Genomic DNA, 19,015 nt, shown 5'->3' on the forward strand with positions numbered 1-19,015 from the left:
AGTGTGTTATACAGGAAAGGGCTGGACTCTGGACAGTGTGTTATACAGGAAAGGGCTGGAGTTTGGACAGTGTGTTATACAGGAAAGGGCTGGACTCTGGACAGTGTGTTATACAGGAAAGGGCTGGAGTTTGGACAGTGTGTTATACAGGAAAGGGCTGGACTCTGGACAGTGTGTTATCCAGGAAAGGGCTGGAGTTTGGACAGTGTGTTATCCAGGAAAGGGCTGGACTCTGGACAGTGTGTTATCCAGGAAAGGGCTGGAGTTTGGACAGTGTGTTATCCAGGAAAGGGCTGGACTCTGGACAGTGTGTTATACAGGAAAGGGCTGGAGTTTGGACAGTGTGTTATACAGGAAAGGGCTGGACTCTGGACAGTGTGTTATCCAGGAAAGGGCTGGAGTTTGGACAGTGTGTTATCCAGGAAAGGGCTGGAAATTGGACAGTGTGTTATCCAGGAAAGGGCTGGACTCTGGACAGTGTGTTATACAGGAAAGAGCTGGAAATTGGACAGTGTGTTATCCAGGAAAGGGCTGGAAATTGGACAGTGTGTTATCCAGGAAAGGGCTGGACTCTGGACAGTGTGTTATACAGGAAAGGGCTGGAGTTTGGACAGTGTGTTATACAGGAAAGGGCTGGACTCTGGACAGTGTGTTATCCAGGAAAGGGCTGGAGTTTGGACAGTGTGTTATACAGGAAAGGGCTGGACTCTGGACAGTGTGTTATACAGGAAAGGGCTGGAGTTTGGACAGTGTGTTATCCAGGAAAGGGCTGGAGTTTGGACAGTGTGTTATCCAGGAAAGGGCTGGAAATTGGACAGTGTGTTATACAGGAAAGGGCTGGAGTTTGGACAGTGTGTTATACAGGAAAGGGCTGGAGTTTGGACAGTGTGTTATGCAGGAAAGGGCTGGAAATTGGACAGTGTGTTGTACAGGAAAGGGCTGGAGTTTGGACAGTGTGTTATGCAGGAAAGGGCTGGAGTTTGGACAGTGTGTTATACAGGAAAGGGCTGGACTCTGGACAGTGTGTTATCCAGGAAAGGGCTGGAGTTTGGACAGTGTGTTATCCAGGAAAGGGCTGGAGTTTGGACAGTGTGTTATGCAGGAAAGGGCTGGAAATTGGACAGTGTGTTATCCAGGAAAGGGCTGGACTCTGGACAGTGTGTTATACAGGAAAGGGCTGGAGTTTGGACAGTGTGTTATACAGGAAAGGGCTGGACTCTGGACAGTGTGTTATCCAGGAAAGGGCTGGAGTTTGGACAGTGTGTTATACAGGAAAGGGCTGGACTCTGGACAGTGTGTTATACAGGAAAGGGCTGGAGTTTGGACAGTGTGTTATCCAGGAAAGGGCTGGAGTTTGGACAGTGTGTTATCCAGGAAAGGGCTGGAGTTTGGACAGTGTGTTATCCAGGAAAGGGCTGGAAATTGGACAGTGTGTTATCCAGGAAAGGGCTGGACTCTGGACAGTGTGTTATACAGGAAAGGGCTGGAGTTTGGACAGTGTGTTATACAGGAAAGGGCTGGAGTTTGGACAGTGTGTTATGCAGGAAAGGGCTGGAAATTGGACAGTGTGTTATACAGGAAAGGGCTGGAGTTTGGACAGTGTGTTATGCAGGAAAGGGCTGGAAATTGGACAGTGTGTTATACAGGAAAGGGCTGGAAATTGGACAGTGTGTTATACAGGAAAGGGCTGGAGTTTGGACAGTGTGTTATACAGGAAAGGGCTGGACTCTGGACAGTGTGTTATACAGGAAAGGGTTGGAAATTGGACAGTGTGTTATACAGGAAAGGGCTGGAGTTTGGACAGTGTGTTATACAGGAAAGGGCTGGACTCTGGACAGTGTGTTATACAGGAAAGGGTTGGAAATTGGACAGTGTGTTATACAGGAAAGGGCTGGAGTTTGGACAGTGTGTTATACAGGAAAGGGCTGGACTCTGGACAGTGTGTTATACAGGAAAGGGTTGGAAATTGGACAGTGTGTTATACAGGAAAGGGCTGGAGTTTGGACAGTGTGTTATACAGGAAAGGGCTGGACTCTGGACAGTGTGTTATACAGGAAAGGGTTGGAAATTGGACAGTGTGTTATACAGGAAAGGGCTGGACTCTGGACAGTGTGTTATACAGGAAAGGGCTGGAGTTTGGACAGTGTGTTATACAGGAAAGGGCTGGACTCTGGACAGTGTGTTATCCAGGAAAGGGCTGGAGTTTGGACAGTGTGTTATCCAGGAAAGGGCTGGAGTTTGGACAGTGTGTTATACAGGAAAGGGCTGGACTCTGGACAGTGTGTTATACAGGAAAGGGTTGGAAATTGGACAGTGTGTTATACAGGAAAGGGCTGGAGTTTGGACAGTGTGTTATACAGGAAAGGGCTGGACTCTGGACAGTGTGTTATACAGGAAAGGGCTGGAGTTTGGACAGTGTGTTATACAGGAAAGAGCTGGACTCTGGACAGTGTGTTATACAGGAAAGAGCTGGACTCTGGACAGTGTGTTATCCAGGAAAGGGCTGGAGTTTGGACAGTGTGTTATACAGGAAAGAGCTGGAGTTTGGACAGTGTGTTATACAGGAAAGAGCTGGAAATTGGACAGTGTGTTATCCAGGAAAGGGCTGGAGTTTGGACAGTGTGTTATCCAGGAAAGAGCTGGAAATTGGACAGTGTGTTATACAGGAAAGAGCTGGAAATTGGACAGTGTGTTATACAGGAAAGAGCTGGAAATTGGACAGTGTGTTATACAGGAAAGAGCTGGAAATTGGACAGTGTGTTATACAGGAAAGAGCTGGAAATTGGACAGTGTGTTATACAGGAAAGGGCTGGAAATTGGACAGTGTGTTATACAGGAAAGAGCTGGAAATTGGACAGTGTGTTATACAGGAAAGAGCTGGAGTTTGGACAGTGTGTTATACAGGAAAGAGCTGGAAATTGGACAGTGTGTTATACAGGAAAGGGCTGGAGTTTGGACAGTGTGTTATACAGGAAAGAGCTGGAAATTGGACAGTGTGTTATCCAGGAAAGGGCTGGAGTTTGGACAGTGTGTTATACAGGAAAGAGCTGGAAATTGGACAGTGTGTTATACAGGAAAGAGCTGGAAATTGGACAGTGTGTTATACAGGAAAGAGCTGGAAATTGGACAGTGTGTTATACAGGAAAGGGCTGGAGTTTGGACAGTGTGTTATACAGGAAAGAGCTGGAAATTGGACAGTGTGTTATACAGGAAAGAGCTGGAGTTTGGACAGTGTGTTATACAGGAAAGAGCTGGAAATTGGACAGTGTGTTATACAGGAAAGAGCTGGAAATTGGACAGTGTGTTATACAGGAAAGAGCTGGAGTTTGGACAGTGTGTTATACAGGAAAGAGCTGGAGTTTGGACAGTGTGTTATACAGGAAAGAGCTGGAGTTTGGACAGTGTGTTATACAGGAAAGAGCTGGAAATTGGACAGTGTGTTATCCAGGAAAGGGCTGGAGTTTGGACAGTGTGTTATACAGGAAAGAGCTGGAGTTTGGACAGTGTGTTATACAGGAAAGAGCTGGAAATTGGACAGTGTGTTATACAGGAAAGAGCTGGAAATTGGACAGTGTGTTATACAGGAAAGAGCTGGAAATTGGACAGTGTGTTATACAGGAAAGAGCTGGAAATTGGACAGTGTGTTATACAGGAAAGAGCTGGAAATTGGACAGTGTGTTATACAGGAAAGAGCTGGAGTTTGGACAGTGTGTTATACAGGAAAGAGCTGGAAATTGGACAGTGTGTTATACAGGAAAGAGCTGGAAATTGGACAGTGTGTTATACAGGAAAGAGCTGGAGTTTGGACAGTGTGTTATACAGGAAAGAGCTGGAAATTGGACAGTGTGTTATACAGGAAAGAGCTGGAAATTGGACAGTGTGTTATACAGGAAAGAGCTGGAAATTGGACAGTGTGTTATACAGGAAAGAGCTGGAAATTGGACAGTGTGTTATACAGGAAAGAGCTGGAAATTGGACAGTGTGTTATACAGGAAAGAGCTGGAAATTGGACAGTGTGTTATACAGGAAAGAGCTGGAAATTGGACAGTGTGTTATACAGGAAAGAGCTGGAAATTGGACAGTGTGTTATACAGGAAAGAGCTGGAAATTGGACAGTGTGTTATACAGGAAAGAGCTGGAAATTGGACAGTGTGTTATACAGGAAAGAGCTGGAAATTGGACAGTGTGTTATACAGGAAAGAGCTGGAAATTGGACAGTGTGTTATACAGGAAAGAGCTGGAAATTGGACAGTGTGTTATACAGGAAAGAGCTGGAAATTGGACAGTGTGTTATACAGGAAAGAGCTGGAAATTGGACAGTGTGTTATACAGGAAAGAGCTGGAAATTGGACAGTGTGTTATACAGGAAAGAGCTGGAAATTGGACAGTGTGTTATACAGGAAAGAGCTGGAAATTGGACAGTGTGTTATACAGGAAAGAGCTGGAAATTGGACAGTGTGTTATACAGGAAAGAGCTGGAAATTGGACAGTGTGTTATACAGGAAAGAGCTGGAAATTGGACAGTGTGTTATCCAGGAAAGGGCTGGAGTTTGGACAGTGTGTTATACAGGAAAGGGCTGGAGTTTGGACAGTGTGTTATACAGGAAAGAGCTGGAAATTGGACAGTGTGTTATACAGGAAAGAGCTGGAAATTGGACAGTGTGTTATCCAGGAAAGGGCTGGAGTTTGGACAGTGTGTTATACAGGAAAGAGCTGGAAATTGGACATTGTGTTATCCAGGAAAGGGCTGGAGTTTGGACAGTGTGTTATACAGGAAAGAGCTGGAAATTGGACAGTGTGTTATCCAGGAAAGGGCTGGAGTTTGGACAGTGTGTTATACAGGAAAGAGCTGGAAATTGGACAGTGTGTTATACAGGAAAGAGCTGGAAATTGGACAGTGTGTTATACAGGAAAGAGCTGGAAATTGGACAGTGTGTTATACAGGAAAGAGCTGGAAATTGGACAGTGTGTTATCCAGGAAAGGGCTGGAAATTGGACAGTGTGTTATACAGGAAAGGGCTGGAGTTTGGACAGTGTGTTATACAGGAAAGAGCTGGAAATTGGACAGTGTGTTATACAGGAAAGAGCTGGAAATTGGACAGTGTGTTATCCAGGAAAGGGCTGGAAATTGGACAGTGTGTTATACAGGAAAGAGCTGGAAATTGGACAGTGTGTTATCCAGGAAAGGGCTGGAAATTGGACAGTGTGTTATACAGGAAAGAGCTGGAAATTGGACAGTGTGTTATCCAGGAAAGGGCTGGAAATTGGACAGTGTGTTATACAGGAAAGAGCTGGAAATTGGACAGTGTGTTATACAGGAAAGAGCTGGAAATTGGACAGTGTGTTATACAGGAAAGAGCTGGAAATTGGACAGTGTGTTATCCAGGAAAGGGCTGGAAATTGGACAGTGTGTTATACAGGAAAGAGCTGGAGTTTGGACAGTGTGTTATACAGGAAAGAGCTGGAAATTGGACAGTGTGTTATCCAGGAAAGGGCTGGAAATTGGACAGTGTGTTATACAGGAAAGAGCTGGAAATTGGACAGTGTGTTATCCAGGAAAGGGCTGGAGTTTGGACAGTGTGTTATACAGGAAAGGGCTGGAGTTTGGACAGTGTGTTATACAGGAAAGAGCTGGAAATTGGACAGTGTGTTACCCAGGAAAGGGCTGGAGTTTGGACAGTGTGTTATACAGGAAAGAGCTGGAAATTGGACAGTGTGTTATCCAGGAAAGGGCTGGAAATTGGACAGTGTGTTATACAGGAAAGAGCTGGAAATTGGACAGTGTGTTATCCAGGAAAGGGCTGGAGTTTGGACAGTGTGTTATACAGGAAAGAGCTGGAGTTTGGACAGTGTGTTATACAGGAAAGAGCTGGAAATTGGACAGTGTGTTATCCAGGAAAGGGCTGGAGTTTGGACAGTGTGTTATACAGGAAAGAGCTGGAAATTGGACAGTGTGTTATCCAGGAAAGGGCTGGACTCTGGACAGTGTGTTATCCAGGAAAGGGCTGGAGTTTGGACAGTGTGTTATACAGGAAAGAGCTGGAAATTGGACAGTGTGTTATCCAGGAAAGGGCTGGAGTTTGGACAGTGTGTTATACAGGAAAGAGCTGGAAATTGGACAGTGTGTTATACAGGAAAGAGCTGGAAATTGGACAGTGTGTTATCCAGGAAAGGGCTGGAGTTTGGACAGTGTGTTATACAGGAAAGAGCTGGAAATTGGACAGTGTGTTATACAGGAAAGGGCTGGTCTCTGGACAGTGTGTTATACAGGAAACGGCTGGAGTTTGGACAGTGTGTTATGCAGGAAAGGGCTGGAAATTGGACAGTGTGTTATACAGGAAAGGGCTGGTCTCTGGACAGTGTGTTATACAGGAAACGGCTGGAGTTTGGACAGTGTGTTATGCAGGAAAGGGCTGGAAATTGGACAGTGTGTTATCCAGGAAAGGGCTGGAGTTTGGACAGTGTGTTATACAGGAAAGGGCTGGTCTCTGGACAGTGTGTTATACAGGAAACGGCTGGAGTTTGGACAGTGTGTTATACAGGAAAGGGCTGGAAATTGGACAGTGTGTTATACAGGAAAGAGCTGGAAATTGGACAGTGTGTTATACAGGAAAGAGCTGGAAATTGGACAGTGTGTTATCCAGGAAAGGGCTGGAGTTTGGACAGTGTGTTATACAGGAAAGAGCTGGAAATTGGACAGTGTGTTATACAGGAAAGGGCTGGTCTCTGGACAGTGTGTTATACAGGAAACGGCTGGAGTTTGGACAGTGTGTTATGCAGGAAAGGGCTGGAAATTGGACAGTGTGTTATCCAGGAAAGGGCTGGAGTTTGGACAGTGTGTTATACAGGAAAGAGCTGGAAATTGGACAGTGTGTTATACAGGAAAGAGCTGGAAATTGGACAGTGTGTTATACAGGAAACGGCTGGAGTTTGGACAGTGTGTTATGCAGGAAAGGGCTGGAAATTGGACAGTGTGTTATCCAGGAAAGGGCTGGAGTTTGGACAGTGTGTTATACAGGAAAGGGCTGGACTCTGGACAGTGTGTTATACAGGAAACGGCTGGAGTTTGGACAGTGTGTTATGCAGGAAAGGGCTGGAAATTGGACAGTGTGTTATCCAGGAAAGGGCTGGAGTTTGGACAGTGTGTTATACAGGAAAGGGCTGGTCTCTGGACAGTGTGTTATACAGGAAACGGCTGGAGTTTGGACAGTGTGTTATACAGGAAAGAGCTGGAAATTGGACAGTGTGTTATACAGGAAAGAGCTGGAAATTGGACAGTGTGTTATCCAGGAAAGGGCTGGAGTTTGGACAGTGTGTTATACAGGAAAGAGCTGGAAATTGGACAGTGTGTTATACAGGAAAGGGCTGGTCTCTGGACAGTGTGTTATACAGGAAACGGCTGGAGTTTGGACAGTGTGTTATGCAGGAAAGGGCTGGAAATTGGACAGTGTGTTATCCAGGAAAGGGCTGGAGTTTGGACAGTGTGTTATACAGGAAAGAGCTGGAAATTGGACAGTGTGTTATACAGGAAAGAGCTGGAAATTGGACAGTGTGTTATACAGGAAACGGCTGGAGTTTGGACAGTGTGTTATGCAGGAAAGGGCTGGAAATTGGACAGTGTGTTATCCAGGAAAGGGCTGGAAATTGGACAGTGTGTTATACAGGAAAGGGCTGGAAATTGGACAGTGTGTTATCCAGGAAAGGGCTGGAGTTTGGACAGTGTGTTATACAGGAAAGAGCTGGACTCTGGACAGTGTGTTATGCAGGAAAGGGCTGGAAATTGGACAGTGTGTTATCCAGGAAAGGGCTGGAGTTTGGACAGTGTGTTATACAGGAAAGAGCTGGACTCTGGACAGTGTGTTATGCAGGAAAGGGCTGGAAATTGGACAGTGTGTTATCCAGGAAAGGGCTGGAGTTTGGACAGTGTGTTATACAGGAAAGAGCTGGACTCTGGACAGTGTGTTATGCAGGAAAGGGCTGGAAATTGGACAGTGTGTTATCCAGGAAAGGGCTGGAGTTTGGACAGTGTGTTATACAGGAAAGAGCTGGAAATTGGACAGTGTGTTATACAGGAAAGGGCTGGAAATTGGACAGTGTGTTATACAGGAAAGGGCTGGAAATTGGACAGTGTGTTATCCAGGAAAGGGCTGGAGTTTGGACAGTGTGTTATACAGGAAAGGGCTGGAGTTTGGACAGTGTGTTATACAGGAAAGAGCTGGAAATTGGACAGTGTGTTATACAGGAAAGGGCTGGAAATTGGACAGTGTGTTATCCAGGAAAGGGCTGGAGTTTGGACAGTGTGTTATGCAGGAAAGGGCTGGAAATTGGACAGTGTGTTATCCAGGAAAGGGCTGGAGTTTGGACAGTGTGTTATACAGGAAAGGGCTGGAAATTGGACAGTGTGTTATACAGGAAAGAGCTGGAGTTTGGACAGTGTGTTATACAGGAAAGGGCTGGAAATTGGACAGTGTGTTATACAGGAAAGGGCTGGAGTTTGGACAGTGTGTTATACAGGAAAGGGCTGGAAATTGGACAGTGTGTTATACAGGAAAGAGCTGGAGTTTGGACAGTGTGTTATACAGGAAAGGGCTGGAAATTGGACAGTGTGTTATCCAGGAAAGGGCTGGAGTTTGGACAGTGTGTTATACAGGAAAGGGCTGGAAATTGGACAGTGTGTTATACAGGAAAGAGCTGGAGTTTGGACAGTGTGTTATACAGGAAAGGGCTGGAAATTGGACAGTGTGTTATACAGGAAAGGGCTGGAAATTGGACAGTGTGTTATCCAGGAAAGGGCTGGAGTTTGGACAGTGTGTTATACAGGAAAGAGCTGGAAATTGGACAGTGTGTTATCCAGGAAAGGGCTGGAGTTTGGACAGTGTGTTATACAGGAAAGGGTTGGAAATTGGACAGTGTGTTATCCAGGAAAGGGCTGGAGTTTGGACAGTGTGTTATACAGGAAAGAGCTGGAAATTGGACAGTGTGTTATCCAGGAAAGGGCTGGAGTTTGGACAGTGTGTTATACAGGAAAGAGCTGGAAATTGGACAGTGTGTTATCCAGGAAAGGGCTGGAAATTGGACAGTGTGTTATCCAGGAAAGGGCTGGAGTTTGGACAGTGTGTTATACAGGAAAGAGCTGGAAATTGGACAGTGTGTTATCCAGGAAAGGGCTGGAGTTTGGACAGTGTGTTATACAGGAAAGGGCTGGAGTTTGGACAGTGTGTTATACAGGAAAGAGCTGGAAATTGGACAGTGTGTTATCCAGGAAAAGGCTGGACTCTGGACAGTGTGTTATCCAGGAAAGGGCTGGAGTTTGGACAGTGTGTTATACAGGAAAGAGCTGGAAATTGGACAGTGTGTTATCCAGGAAAGGGCTGGAGTTTGGACAGTGTGTTATACAGGAAAGAGCTGGAAATTGGACAGTGTGTTATACAGGAAAGAGCTGGAAATTGGACAGTGTGTTATCCAGGAAAGGGCTGGAGTTTGGACAGTGTGTTATACAGGAAAGAGCTGGAAATTGGACAGTGTGTTATCCAGGAAAGGGCTGGAGTTTGGACAGTGTGTTATACAGGAAAGGGCTGGAGTTTGGACAGTGTGTTATACAGGAAAGAGCTGGAAATTGGACAGTGTGTTATACAGGAAAGAGCTGGAAATTGGACAGTGTGTTATCCAGGAAAGAGCTGGAAATTGGACAGTGTGTTATCCAGGAAAGGGCTGGAGTTTGGACAGTGTGTTATACAGGAAAGGGCTGGAGTTTGGACAGTGTGTTATACAGGAAAGAGCTGGAAATTGGACAGTGTGTTATCCAGGAAAGGGCTGGAGTTTGGACAGTGTGTTATCCAGGAAAGGGCTGGAGTTTGGACAGTGTGTTATCCAGGAAAGAGCTGGAAATTGGACAGTGTGTTATACAGGAAAGAGCTGGAAATTGGACAGTGTGTTATCCAGGAAAGGGCTGGAAATTGGACAGTGTGTTATACAGGAAAGGGCTGGAGTTTGGACAGTGTGTTATACAGGAAAGGGCTGGAAATTGGACAGTGTGTTATACAGGAAAGAGCTGGAAATTGGACAGTGTGTTATCCAGGAAAGGGCTGGAAATTGGACAGTGTGTTATACAGGAAAGGGCTGGAGTTTGGACAGTGTGTTATCCAGGAAAGGGCTGGAAATTGGACAGTGTGTTATACAGGAAAGGGCTGGAAATTGGACAGTGTGTTATACAGGAAAGAGCTGGAAATTGGACAGTGTGTTATACAGGAAAGGGCTGGAAATTGGACAGTGTGTTATACAGGAAAGGGCTTGAGTTTGGACAGTGTGTTATACAGGAAAGGGCTGGAAATTGGACAGTGTGTTATACAGGAAAGGGCTGGAGTTTGGACAGTGTGTTATACAGGAAAGGGCTGGAAATTGGACAGTGTGTTATACAGGAAAGGGCTGGACTCTGGACAGTGTGTTATCCAGGAAAGGGCTGGAGTTTGGACAGTGTGTTATACAGGAAAGGGCTGGAAATTGGACAGTGTGTTATACAGGAAAGAGCTGGAAATTGGACAGTGTGTTATACAGGAAAGAGCTGGAAATTGGACAGTGTGTTATCCAGGAAAGGGCTGGAAATTGGACAGTGTGTTATCCAGGAAAGGGCTGGAGTTTGGACAGTGTGTTATACAGGAAAGGGCTGGAGTTTGGACAGTGTGTTATACAGGAATGAGCTGGAAATTGGACAGTGTGTTATACAGGAAAGGGCTGGAAATTGGACAGTGTGTTATCCAGGAAAGGGCTGGAGTTTGGACAGTGTGTTATACAGGAAAGAGCTGGAAATTGGACAGTGTGTTATACAGGAAAGAGCTGGAAATTGGACAGTGTGTTATACAGGAAAGAGCTGGAAATTGGACAGTGTGTTATCCAGGAAAGGGCTGGAGTTTGGACAGTGTGTTATACAGGAAAGGGCTGGAGTTTGGACAGTGTGTTATACAGGAAAGGGCTGGACTCTGGACAGTGTGTTATACAGGAAAGAGCTGGAAATTGGACAGTGTGTTATACAGGAAAGAGCTGGAGTTTGGACAGTGTGTTATACAGGAAAGAGCTGGAAATTGGACAGTGTGTTATACAGGAAAGAGCTGGAAATTGGACAGTGTGTTATACAGGAAAGAGCTGGAAATTGGACAGTGTGTTATACAGGAAAGAGCTGGAAATTGGACAGTGTGTTATACAGGAAAGAGCTGGAAATTGGACAGTGTGTTATCCAGGAAAGGGCTGGAGTTTGGACAGTGTGTTATCCAGGAAAGGGCTGGAGTTTGGACAGTGTGTTATACAGGAAAGGGCTGGAGTTTGGACAGTGTGTTATACAGGAAAGGGCTGGACTCTGGACAGTGTGTTATACAGGAAAGAGCTGGAAATTGGACAGTGTGTTATACAGGAAAGAGCTGGAGTTTGGACAGTGTGTTATACAGGAAGGAGCTGGAAATTGGACAGTGTGTTATACAGGAAAGAGCTGGAAATTGGACAGTGTGTTATACAGGAAAGAGCTGGAAATTGGACAGTGTGTTATACAGGAAAGAGCTGGAAATTGGACAGTGTGTTATACAGGAAAGAGCTGGAAATTGGACAGTGTGTTATCCAGGAAAGGGCTGGAGTTTGGACAGTGTGTTATACAGGAAAGAGCTGGAAATTGGACAGTGTGTTATACAGGAAAGAGCTGGAAATTGGACAGTGTGTTATACAGGAAAGAGCTGGAAATTGGACAGTGTGTTATCCAGGAAAGGGCTGGAGTTTGGACAGTGTGTTATACAGGAAAGAGCTGGAAATTGGACAGTGTGTTATACAGGAAAGAGCTGGAAATTGGACAGTGTGTTATACAGGAAAGAGCTGGAAATTGGACAGTGTGTTATACAGGAAAGGGCTGGAAATTGGACAGTGTGTTATCCAGGAAAGGGCTGGAGTTTGGACAGTGTGTTATCCAGGAAAGGGCTGGAGTTTGGACAGTGTGTTATACAGGAAAGGGCTGGAGTTTGGACAGTGTGTTATACAGGAAAGGGCTGGAGTTTGGACAGTGTGTTATACAGGAAAGAGCTGGAAATTGGACAGTGTGTTATCCAGGAAAGGGCTGGAGTTTGGACAGTGTGTTATACAGGAAAGAGCTGGAAATTGGACAGTGTGTTATACAGGAAAGGGCTGGAGTTTGGACAGTGTGTTATACAGGAAAGGGCTTGAGTTTGGACAGTGTGTTATACAGGAAAGGGCTGGAAATTGGACAGTGTGTTATACAGGAAAGGGCTGGAGTTTGGACAGTGTGTTATACAGGAAAGGGCTGGAAATTGGACAGTGTGTTATACAGGAAAGGGCTGGACTCTGGACAGTGTGTTATCCAGGAAAGGGCTGGAGTTTGGACAGTGTGTTATACAGGAAAGGGCTGGAAATTGGACAGTGTGTTATACAGGAAAGAGCTGGAAATTGGACAGTGTGTTATACAGGAAAGAGCTGGAAATTGGACAGTGTGTTATACAGGAAAGAGCTGGAAATTGGACAGTGTGTTATCCAGGAAAGGGCTGGAGTTTGGACAGTGTGTTATACAGGAAAGGGCTGGAGTTTGGACAGTGTGTTATACAGGAATGAGCTGGAAATTGGACAGTGTGTTATACAGGAAAGGGCTGGAAATTGGACAGTGTGTTATCCAGGAAAGGGCTGGAGTTTGGACAGTGTGTTATACAGGAAAGAGCTGGAAATTGGACAGTGTGTTATACAGGAAAGAGCTGGAAATTGGACAGTGTGTTATACAGGAAAGAGCTGGAAATTGGACAGTGTGTTATCCAGGAAAGGGCTGGAGTTTGGACAGTGTGTTATACAGGAAAGGGCTGGAGTTTGGACAGTGTGTTATACAGGAAAGGGCTGGACTCTGGACAGTGTGTTATACAGGAAAGAGCTGGAAATTGGACAGTGTGTTATACAGGAAAGAGCTGGAGTTTGGACAGTGTGTTATACAGGAAAGAGCTGGAAATTGGACAGTGTGTTATACAGGAAAGAGCTGGAAATTGGACAGTGTGTTATACAGGAAAGAGCTGGAAATTGGACAGTGTGTTATACAGGAAAGAGCTGGAAATTGGACAGTGTGTTATACAGGAAAGAGCTGGAAATTGGACAGTGTGTTATCCAGGAAAGGGCTGGAGTTTGGACAGTGTGTTATCCAGGAAAGGGCTGGAGTTTGGACAGTGTGTTATACAGGAAAGGGCTGGAGTTTGGACAGTGTGTTATACAGGAAAGGGCTGGACTCTGGACAGTGTGTTATACAGGAAAGAGCTGGAAATTGGACAGTGTGTTATACAGGAAAGAGCTGGAGTTTGGACAGTGTGTTATACAGGAAAGAGCTGGAAATTGGACAGTGTGTTATACAGGAAAGAGCTGGAAATTGGACAGTGTGTTATACAGGAAAGAGCTGGAAATTGGACAGTGTGTTATACAGGAAAGAGCTGGAAATTGGACAGTGTGTTATACAGGAAAGAGCTGGAAATTGGACAGTGTGTTATCCAGGAAAGGGCTGGAGTTTGGACAGTGTGTTATACAGGAAAGAGCTGGAAATTGGACAGTGTGTTATACAGGAAAGAGCTGGAAATTGGACAGTGTGTTATACAGGAAAGAGCTGGAAATTGGACAGTGTGTTATCCAGGAAAGGGCTGGAGTTTGGACAGTGTGTTATACAGGAAAGAGCTGGAAATTGGACAGTGTGTTATACAGGAAAGAGCTGGAAATTGGACAGTGTGTTATACAGGAAAGAGCTGGAAATTGGACAGTGTGTTATACAGGAAAGGGCTGGAAATTGGACAGTGTGTTATCCAGGAAAGGGCTGGAGTTTGGACAGTGTGTTATCCAGGAAAGGGCTGGAGTTTGGACAGTGTGTTATACAGGAAAGGGCTGGAGTTTGGACAGTGTGTTATACAGGAAAGGGCTGGAGTTTGGACAGTGTGTTATACAGGAAAGAGCTGGAAATTGGACAGTGTGTTATCCAGGAAAGGGCTGGAGTTTGGACAGTGTGTTATACAGGAAAGAGCTGGAAATTGGACAGTGTGTTATACAGGAAAGGGCTGGAGTTTGGACAGTGTGTTATACAGGAAAGGGCTGGAGTTTGGACAGTGTGTTATACAGGAAAGGGCTGGAAATTGGACAGTGTGTTATACAGGAAAGAGCTGGAAATTGGACAGTGTGTTATCCAGGAAAGGGCTGGAGTTTGGACAGTGTGTTATCCAGGAAAGGGCTGGAGTTTGGACAGTGTGTTATACAGGAAAGAGCTGGAAATTGGACAGTGTGTTATCCAGGAAAGGGCTGGAGTTTGGACAGTGTGTTATACAGGAAAGAGCTGGAAATTGGACAGTGTGTTATCCAGGAAAGGGCTGGAGTTTGGACAGTGTGTTATCCAGGAAAGGGCTGGAAATTGGACAGTGTGTTATACAGGAAAGAGCTGGAAATTGGACAGTGTGTTATCCAGGAAAGGGCTGGAGTTTGGACAGTGTGTTATACAGGAAAGAGCTGGAGTTTGGACAGTGTGTTATACAGGAAAGAGCTGGAAATTGGACAGTGTGTTATCCAGGAAAGGGCTGGAGTTTGGACAGTGTGTTATACAGGAAAGAGCTGGAAATTGGACAGTGTGTTATCCAGGAAAGGGCTGGAGTTTGGACAGTGTGTTATACAGGAAAGAGCTGGAAATTGGACAGTGTGTTATCCAGGAAAGGGCTGGAGTTTGGACAGTGTGTTATACAGGAAAGAGCTGGACTCTGGACAGTGTGTTGTACAGGAAAGGGCTGGACTCTGGACAGTGTGTTATCCAGGAAAGGGCTGGAGTTTGGACAGTGTGTTATACAGGAAAGAGCTGGACTCTGGACAGTGTGTTATCCAGGAAAGGGCTGGAGTTTGGACAGTGTGTTATACAGGAAAGAGCTGGACTCTGGACAGTGTGTTATACAGGAAAGGGCTGGAGTTTGGACAGTGTGTTATACAGGAAAGGGCTGGACTCTGGACAGTGTGTTATACAGGAAAGAGCTGGAAATTGGACAGTGTGTTATACAGGAAAGAGCTGGAAATTGGACAGTGTGTTATCCAGGAAAGGGCTGGAGTTTGGACAGTGTGTTATACAGGAAAGAGCTGGAAATTGGACAGTGTGTTATCCAGGAAAGGGCTGGAGTTTGGACAGTGTGTTATACAGGAAAGAGCTGGACTCTGGACAGTGTGTTGTACAGGAAAGGGCTGGACTCTGGACAGTGTGTTATCCAGGAAAGGGCTGGAGTTTGGACAGTGTGTTATACAGGAAAGAGCTGGACTCTGGACAGTGTGTTATCCAGGAAAGGGCTGGAGTTTGGACAGTGTGTTATACAGGAAAGAGCTGGACTCTGGACAGTGTGTTATACAGGAAAGGGCTGGACTCTGGACAGTGTGTTATACAGGAAAGGGTTGGAGTTTGGACAGTGTGTTATACAGGAAAGAGCTGGAAATTGGACAGTGTGTTATCCAGGAAAGAGCTGGAGTTTGGACAGTGTGTTATACAGGAAAGGGCTGGAAATTGGACAGTGTGTTATACAGGAAAGGGCTGGAAATTGGACAGTGTGTTATACAGGAAAGAGCTGGACTCTGGACAGTGTGTTATACAGGAAAGAGCTGGAAATTGGACAGTGTGTTATACAGGAAAGAGCTGGACTCTGGACAGTGTGTTATACAGGAAAGAGCTGGAAATTGGACAGTGTGTTATACAGGAAAGGGCTGGAGTTTGGACAGTGTGTTATACAGGAAAGAGCTGGAAATTGGACAGTGTGTTATCCAGGACAGGGCTGGAGTTTGGACAGTGTGTTATACAGGAAAGAGCTGGACTCTGGACAGTGTGTTATACAGGAAAGGGCTGGACTCTGGACAGTGTGTTATACAGGAAAGGGTTGGAGTTTGGACAGTGTGTTATGCAGGAAAGAGCTGGACTCTGGACAGTGTGTTATACAGGAAAGGGCTGGACTCTGGACAGTGTGTTATACAGGAAAGGGCTGGAGTTTGGACAGTGTGTTATACAGGAAAGAGCTGGACTCTGGACAGTGTGTTATACAGGAAAGGGCTGGACTCTGGACAGTGTGTTATACAGGAAAGGGCTGGACTCTGGACAGTGTGTTATACAGGAAAGGGCTGGAGTTTGGACAGTGTGTTATACAGGAAAGAGCTGGACTCTGGACAGTGTGTTATACAGGAAAGGGCTGGACTCTGGACAGTGTGTTATACAGGAAAGGGCTGGAGTTTGGACAGTGTGTTATACAGGAAAGAGCTGGACTCTGGACAGTGTGTTATACAGGAAAGAGCTGGAAATTGGACAGTGTGTTATCCAGGAAAGGGCTGGAGTTTGGACAGTGTGTTATACAGGAAAGAGCTGGAAATTGGACAGTGTGTTATCCAGGAAAGGGCTGGAGTTTGGACAGTGTGTTATACAGGAAAGAGCTGGACTCTGGACAGTGTGTTATACAGCAAAGGGCTGGACTCTGGACAGTGTGTTATACAGGAAAGGGTTGGAGTTTGGACAGTGTGTTATGCAGGAAAGAGCTGGACTCTGGACAGTGTGTTATACAGGAAAGGGCTGGACTCTGGACAGTGTGTTATACAGGAAAGGGCTGGAGTTTGGACAGTGTGTTATACAGGAAAGAGCTGGACTCTGGACAGTGTGTTATACAGGAAAGGGCTGGACTCTGGACAGTGTGTTATACAGGAAAGGGCTGGACTCTGGACAGTGTGTTATACAGGAAAGGGCTGGAGTTTGGACAGTGTGTTATACAGGAAAGAGCTGGACTCTGGACAGTGTGTTATACAGGAAAGGGCTGGACTCTGGACAGTGTGTTATACAGGAAAGGGCTGGAGTTTGGACAGTGTGTTATACAGGAAAGAGCTGGACTCTGGACAGTGTGTTATACAGGAAAGAGCTGGAAATTGGACAGTGTGTTATCCAGGAAAGGGCTGGAGTTTGGACAGTGTGTTATACAGGAAAGAGCTGGAAATTGGACAGTGTGTTATCCAGGAAAGGGCTGGAGTTTGGACAGTGTGTTATACAGGAAAGAGCTGGACTCTGGACAGTGTGTTATCCAGGAAAGGGCTGGAGTTTGGACAGTGTGTTATACAGGAAAGAGCTGGACTCTGGACAGTGTGTTATACAGGAAAGGGCTGGACTCTGGACAGTGTGTTATACAGGAAAGGGTTGGAGTTTGGACAGTGTGTTATGCAGGAAAGAGCTGGAAATTGGACAGTGTGTTATCCAGGAAAGGGCTGGAGTTTGGACAGTGTGTTATCCAGGAAAGGGCTGGACTCTGGACAGTGTGTTATACAGGAAAGGGCTGGACTCTGGACAGTGTGTTATACAGGAAAGGGCTGGAGTTTGGACAGTGTGTTATGCAGGAAAGAGCTGGAAATTGGACAGTGTGTTATCCAGGAAAGGGCTGGAGTTTGGACAGTGTGTTATCCAGGAAAGGGCTGGACTCTGGACAGTGTGTTATACAGGAAAGAGCTGGAGTTTGGACAGTGTGTTATCCAGGAAAGGGCTGGAGTTTGGACAGTGTGTTATCCAGGAAAGGGCTGGACTCTGGACAGTGTGTTATACAGGAAAGGGCTGGACTCTGGACAGTGTGTTATACAGGAAAGGGTTGGAGTTTGGACAGTGTGTTATGCAGGAAAGAGCTGGAAATTGGACAGTGTGTTATCCAGGAAAGGGCTGGAGTTTGGACAGTGTGTTATCCAGGAAAGGGCTGGACTCTGGACAGTGTGTTATACAGGAAAGAGCTGGAGTTTGGACAGTGTGTTATCCAGGAAAGGGCTGGAGTTTGGACAGTGTGTTATCCAGGAAAGGGCTGGACTCTGGACAGTGTGTTATACAGGAAAGGGCTGGACTCTGGACAGTGTGTTATACAGGAAAGAGCTGGAGTTTGGACAGTGTGTTATCCAGGAAAGGGCTGGAGTTTGGACAGTGTGTTATCCAGGAAAGGGCTGGACTCTGGACAGTGTGTTATACAGGAAAGAGCTGGAGTTTGGACAGTGTGTTATCCAGGAAAGGGCTGGAGTTTGGACAGAGTGTTATACAGGAAAGAGCTGGAGTTTGGACAGTGTGTTATCCAGGAAAGGGCTGGAGTTTGGACAGTGTGTTATACAGGAAAGGGCTGGACTCTGGACAGTGTGTTATCCAGGAAAGGGCTGGAGTTTGGACAGTGTGTTATCCAGGAAAGGGCTGGACTCTGGACAGTGTGTTATACAGGAAAGGGCTGGAGTTTGGACAGTGTGTTATACAGGAAAGGGCTGGAGTTTGGACAGTGTGTTATACAGGAAAGGGCTGGAGTTTGGACAGTGTGTTATACAGGAAAGGGCTGGAGTTTGAACAGTGTGTTATCCAGGAAAGGGCTGGAGTTTGGACAGTGTGTTATACAGGAAAGGGCTGGAGTTTGGACAGTGTGTTATACAGGAAAGAGCTGGAGTTTGGACAGTGTGTTATACAGGAAAGGGCTGGAGTTTGAACAGTGTGTTATACAGGAAAGGGCTGGAGTTTGAACAGTGTGTTATCCAGGAAAGGGCTGGAGTTTGGACAGTGTGTTATACAGGAAAGGGCTGGAGTTTGGACAGTGTGTTATACAGGAAAGAGCTGGAGTTTGGACAGTGTGTTATACAGGAAAGGGCTGGAGTTTGAACAGTGTGTTATCCAGGAAAGGGCTGGAGTTTGGACAGTGTGTTATACAGGAAAGGGCTGGAGTTTGGACAGTGTGTTATACAGGAAAGGGCTGGAGTTTGGACAGTGTGTTATACAGGAAAGGGCTGGAGTTTGAACAGTGTGTTATCCAGGAAAGGGCTGGAGTTTGGACAGTGTGTTATACAGGAAAGGGCTGGAGTTTGAACAGTGTGTTATCCAGGAAAGGGCTGGAGTTTGGACAGTGTGTTATACAGGAAAGAGCTGGAAATTGGACAGTGTGTTATCCAGGAAAGGGCTGGAGTTTGGACAGTGTGTTATACAGGAAAGGGCTGGACTCTGGACAGTGTGTTA

The 19,015-nt window shown here is 45.9% G+C and overlaps 1 protein-coding gene across 3 annotated transcripts in view; it reads left to right on the forward strand.

Moving 5' to 3' along the window:
* ttc33 (tetratricopeptide repeat domain 33) overlaps nucleotides 1-19,015 on the forward strand; it is a 218,383-nt gene that overhangs the window by 139,044 nt on the left and 60,324 nt on the right. The gene's annotated exons all lie outside the window — the stretch shown is intronic.

The sequence above is a fragment of the Heterodontus francisci genome, chromosome 4 (genome assembly GCF_036365525.1).
Source record: "Heterodontus francisci isolate sHetFra1 chromosome 4, sHetFra1.hap1, whole genome shotgun sequence".
NCBI lineage: Eukaryota > Metazoa > Chordata > Chondrichthyes > Heterodontiformes > Heterodontidae > Heterodontus > Heterodontus francisci.